At 41.4% G+C, this 5,921-nt stretch overlaps 1 pseudogene; it reads left to right on the top strand.

Moving 5' to 3' along the window:
• The first annotated feature begins 1,918 nt into the window (after positions 1-1,918).
• LOC111868712 lies at positions 1,919-2,597 on the top strand (annotated as a pseudogene).
• Positions 2,598-5,921: the final 3,324 nt, after the last annotated feature.

The raw sequence follows: 5,921 nt of genomic DNA, 5'->3' as shown, positions 1-5,921 counted from the left end.
TGAACAGGGTAAGGAACTTCGGATTAAATAAAATGCTGGGAAATTCTTGAGTAGCTGCAGAATTGGCGGCTCCTACAGAAGGGCTCAGCTCCATGAGTAAGTAAGGTAGGGCATAATTAACAACAGACCCAACGTAGAACACCTTTTCTATCGTTGCTGACGTCACTGCTTACGCGGAAGTGTGTTTACCGAGCCATTGCTTAGAAACGGGTTGCACCGCTGCTCGGCGCGGACGACATAGAAAACGCATCCTCATCTAATGTTGCTTAACCTAACAACGGACTGTTTACCACGAATCTGTCTTCGAGGGAACTCGTTTACGAACACGTTGCCTAGCAATGGGTGTATATGTAACAATATCATAGCTTCAATGTGAGAAAAGAAGTTCACTGTAATGGTGAGTAATTAACTGTTGCCATCTGAAATTTTAGATTTGTGTAATTAAAAGCATTTCACAAATTAACAAATCGATAAAAGCCAGTGATTGCCTAGCCATTAGAGCTAATGGGCACAATTTGATAGTATAAGGTGTTAATAAATCTATTCACAGATCCAAACCCCGGTTGTAATCACTAAAACACGCGACGATATTTTATACTTTCTGTGCTGAGATCTTTTGGTGTTGGAGTTTCTCCAGTGTTCCTACGAGTGTTCCTATAGAGACTTATGAATTTAGTATCTGTGATTTTGGAAACGGTTGGCTTAAAATGCATAAACATTGGAAGGATTGTTTTATTGATGTAGCATATAAAAGGACGGACGTACTGATGGCTGTGGTGAAGGTTGCTCTACGATTTCCTCGTTCGCAGTAATGGAATCCTGAGAGCACGGTACAAAGGAGAGAAGTGTTTGTTGCTGTCAGTTGATTACGCATTCCCGATTCGCCGTGAGAGCCAGAGAGAGAGCAGCACATCCCTCGGGCATGGCCACGAACTTGTGGCAAAAATCTAAACGTAACTATACACCGTTGAAGTCAGAATAATCCGTAGTTCTTGATAAGTAAACACAAACCTATTGGCTTTCAGAATTGCAGGGTTCATTTGAATAGACTGCGTGTTAAATTCTGCAGAGACTCTTAGTTTTGGCTTCTTCCCCAAATTTTTGAACACCAGTAACCACTGATAAGTTTTCATTCCTCTAAATATACCTAAAACGGGACCGTGCCATAGCTGAGGGGGTGATTCGCCGCCTTCCCACCGTGGCAGCCCGTGTTCGAGACAAGGTCAGGTCATGTATGATTCGTGGCGGACAAAGTAGCACTGGGGCAGGTTTTCTACGAGTACTTCGGTTTCCCCTACCAATTCTCATTCCGCCGACTCCTCCATATTCATCATCATCATCATCTATCACCCGAGGCTGGTACAATAGGCCAGTTAGTGGCCGACGTACCAATTATACTGTCTCACACCACCCCAAGTAACTAAAAAATAACATAAAACTGGCATAATAACCGGGGTTCAATTTTCAGTTTGCCCAAGAACAAGTGTTGGCCAAAATGAAAGCTGAGATGGGAAGCAACCAAGATCAAATCATGACCGAAATGAAAGCTGAGATGGGAAGCAGTCAAGAAGAAATCATGGCCGAAATGAAAGCTGAGATGGGAAGCAACCAAGAACAAGTCATGGCCGAAATGAAAGCTGAGATTGGAAGCAACCAAGAACAAGTCATGGCCGAAATGAAAGCTGAGATGGGAAGCAACCAAGAAGAAATGACGGCAAGGATAGAAGCCAAGAAGGAACCTCATCAGGAGAAGTTTGAATTGCTTCGAGGTATCTCGTCTTCCGAGTGAATATCCACCAATCCAGGACAGAGGCCAATCAAAGAGGAAAGGAAAGCTAAGATGGACATAAATCAGGAGAAGATGGAGGCCGCAATACACTTAATTCGGTCCGAGTTATAGGAGACCATCAACCGTTGGATGGAACACGTCCTGTCATGTGTCAGACCAGAAGTGCGAGCTCTCGTGTTGCAGAGAGTACACGTAGACACTGTTGCACACGCTGTAGCTGTTACAATGGGAACAAATGGCCATAACGTGATTTTGGAACAGTCGTGGGGTAGTCCTAAAATCACAAAGGAAGGCGTAACAGTAGCAAAATATGTAGAGTTAAAGGACAAGTTGCAGAATACTGGAGCTCAGTTAGTACAAGGTTTTGCTAACAATAAAAATGAAGAAGCTGGAGATGGCAGCACTACAGCTTCAGAATTTGCGTGGCCAATTGCTGACGAAGGTTTTGAGAAGATTAGCAAGGGTGCAAACCCTATTGAAATAAGAAGTATGTATTATGTTGGCTGTAGAGGCAATTAAAAAGAATTTGGAATTCTTATCAAACTCTTTTACTAACCCAGGAGAAATTGCACAGGTAGCAACAATTTCTGCTAATGGCGACAGAAATGTTGGTGATCTCATATCAGATGCAATTAAGAAGGTTGGGAAGGAAAGTGTGATCACAGTTAAGGATGGAGAAACGCTGAATGGTGAACTTGAAGAAATTGAAGGCATGAAGTTTGACCGAGGACCCTTGTGCGTGTGTAACGGTCAACTGTACAGTGTGTTGAACAGCAATAGCGCAGTATTGCTTGTAGTTACGAGATGAATGTATAAGGTGTCAACAAATCTAGTCATCCAATCCGAAACCCGCCTATGTCGCTCACCCCCCCCCACGTGGCAATACTAAAGTGTTTTTTAAACTCTAATCGTAGCGAAACGAAAGTAGGAGATTGTTAATTACCAGGACTTCTTGTTTTATTGAATGATATGGTTTCAACTGAACTGAAGAACTGAAGAAGAACTGAACTGAAGATGAGTATGAAAAGTGAGCAGATAAAGAGCGTTGGGCAATGGTGGTGGCCGATTTCAAGGTGGGGCTGACATTCGTCTAACATTTTGAGGAGAGTCATGAAGTACCTCAGGCAGAGCAGCTGATATGGCGGCTGAGATACGAGAATGCTCTAGAGCAAGGGTCTCCAAACTACGGCCCGCGAAAAAATTGTGCAGAAATGCGCCAATTGAACTAATTTTCCAATGAGTACTGGTAAAAAATACTTGTTCATAAATTTCAGATTCATTAATTAAGATTGCGTTTAATATATATTGATATTCCATATTATGTTAATATTAATATTATTCACAATTTTACTAATTCTGGACCGTATACTGCGCGGTATTTCTTCGTACTTGTTCGGCCTCGATCGGCAGTGTCACTTCGTGGCAATGTAGGTAGCGCGAGCAGTTCGTTACTAGCCGTCTTGTGCACAAGACTTCTTGCAGTGGTGCAACGTAATTGCAACAGATCATCATCACCGCCGGTGTCGTACTTATTACCATTTTTGTATTAAAAGCAAATTATGCCCGGTTTTGCTCAGAGCAAAGTTGATACTTCTGGAAAGCCAAGTGAAAAATTGTAACTTTCTTCATATGCTATACTGTGCAGAGATGCATAAAAATGGTGAAGCTGAATTTCCTTCCTCGTTTGCAAATTTAGTCATTTCAGATTTGAAAGAACAATTTCGGAAGCGATTTGCTGATTTGGATTCCAGTGCTCAGGAAATTAGATTGTTTCAAAATCCGTTTGACTGTGATGCTGCAGATGTGCCAAGTCAAATTCAAATGGAAATTATTGAACTTCAGGAAAATTGTCATATTAAAGACAAATACAAGGAAGGAAATTTGATTGAATTTTATAAATTTCTGAACTCTGAGCAATTTCCGAATTTAAAGAAATTTGCTTGTAAATTATCTCCATTTTTGGGACGACATATCTGTGTGAACAAGCTTTTGCCCAGATGAAGTACATCAAGTCGAAATGCAGGGCAAATTTATCCGATGAACATTTAAAGTCGCTACTTGTGATTAGCGTTTCAAAATTTGAACCTCAATTTAATCAGATTTTAAGAATGTAAAAAGAGTTCCATCGTTCACATTAAATATTTTATTATAATTTGTGAAGAAAATATGAGCATTTGCTGCTACTGTCTGTTGTCATTAGTATACGATAATTTATTCTCACGTACTTTGCATTAAGTTTATGAAATTCTGTGCTTTCAATAAAACTCATATACATAGAGTTATTAATTTCTCATTTTATCCGGCCCGTTGAAAGTGCTGAATTACCTAATGTGGCCCGCGTCTCGAGAAGTTTGGAGACCCCTGCTCTAGAGCGATAACACCGTAACACTAAGCGGTCTGAGTTCATTCTATCCCCTTTAACAGTTAACATATGCATCCTCTCAAAACATACAAATCTACATTAGAAGCAGCGTTAGCAGCGCGTGCTCAGTAACCTGAAACATGAACTCCTTAATGTAAAAGCTAATTTCATGACTCCTCTGGGTGCTTCTGAGAGTTCATGAAAGATTTAATTACAATTCTCATTATAGCAAAATTGTAAAATAATGTACCCAGTTTAATGACTACGAAAGCTGGGATTGCTCAGTCGGTATAGAAACTAAACTATGGAGATGGCGATCGGGAAATCGGGATTCGATTCCCGCAGGGGCAAGAGAGGTTTCTCTTCTCCACTGTGTCCAGATAGAGTTTGGGTTCCACCCGGCCTCCTATTCACCGGGTTCCTGGCACTATTCTTGCGGAAATGGGACGGAAGAGGTGTGAAGCTGACCACTCGCATCTCGCAGCGAGATTAGGAATGAGAGGAGTTATATCTCCGCTTCACCACATGTCTTATAAATCTGGCTCTTGGATGATTACGAAAAAAAAAAACTGCCGTTAGTAACAATAGTATGTCACGTTTGACGGAATTTAATGAGAATGTGTTCTGTTACAAGAAACTAACCGGCGTCACTCTTATAGGGGAAAATAATTTGTTCTTTTTATTTGTAACCCACTGCTACGTCCAGCTTCTAACGACGTAATGAGTCTACATGATTTTTACCACAATTAATGTACTTCATGCAGGCTTATATAAAATCCTATGGCCAAAGTTTATAAGATGGTTGGCGAGAAAATTTGGAGAAGAAAATGCAAATAAATTGTCACTTTGTTCATCACACATGTCACGTTATGAAATTTTGATACTTTTTAAGGAAATTAATTTTTCCGTTTATATTTGAACTTTGGATTATTTATGCTTAAAATTTTTGTACATTAATTTAATTACAACGAATGACAACAAAGATCCCGAAGTTGTTAGCTTTTTAAGTTTGGATGTTACAGTACGTTTAACACAAAAGCTTGACACTGTAGTTGGGATTTGTAGGCAGTCCTGTGTATTTCTTCACAAAAATTGCTCAAAACTACCTTCTCCAGCTCACAGCGGTGCTTCAGAAAGGCATGTCATGTAGTCTCTGACACAAATCAGTTTTCAGGTCGGTCTCTATGTCTTTCTCAGCTACGAGTGTTGAGCTTGTTAGCCTGTTCCTCACACACGAGACATTTTTGAAAATTAAGAGTAACTCGTTTTTACTTGAGCAGGTTACCAGTTTGTTTGCAAATCCATGTACTTCGTAGGACCAGGGATCGAAGGTTTCTTCCCTCAGACAAGTTGCCTACCACGGCTAACGACGTGACCCTGGGAAGGGGCCGTTATCAGCCGCTACCCACCGAGCCAGTGGGACCTGGAGCTCGCATGAGCGAAGGTAGCCACTCCCAGTAGTTTTACTGTTCACTACAGCTGAGTTCCGGATCAGAGGTGAAGCTCCTATGAGAGACAGAGGGTTTGACATGCCGGCAGTTCGAGTCTCCTGCTTTGGCAGGCTGGCGAGAAGGGAATACGGAAGCACCAACGTACTCGAAGAGAAACCTGTCCCGGTGCCACTTTGTCCGCCGCAAGACACGTGTGGGTTTCCCCGAATACGTGAACGAAACCGGAAACAGCTTCTCTGTCAATACAAATCCTTATTAATATTTATTTATAGGCATCAGAGTTAGGCCGCGCCATAGCTCAAGCGGTTAGTCGCTGGCT

The sequence above is a fragment of the Cryptotermes secundus genome, unplaced genomic scaffold (assembly GCF_002891405.2).
Source record: "Cryptotermes secundus unplaced genomic scaffold, Csec_1.0 scaffold1688, whole genome shotgun sequence".
Classification (NCBI taxonomy): domain Eukaryota; kingdom Metazoa; phylum Arthropoda; class Insecta; order Blattodea; family Kalotermitidae; genus Cryptotermes; species Cryptotermes secundus.
Note: the sequence above shows the minus strand (reverse complement) of the source record. Positions and strands in the feature narration are given on the sequence as shown.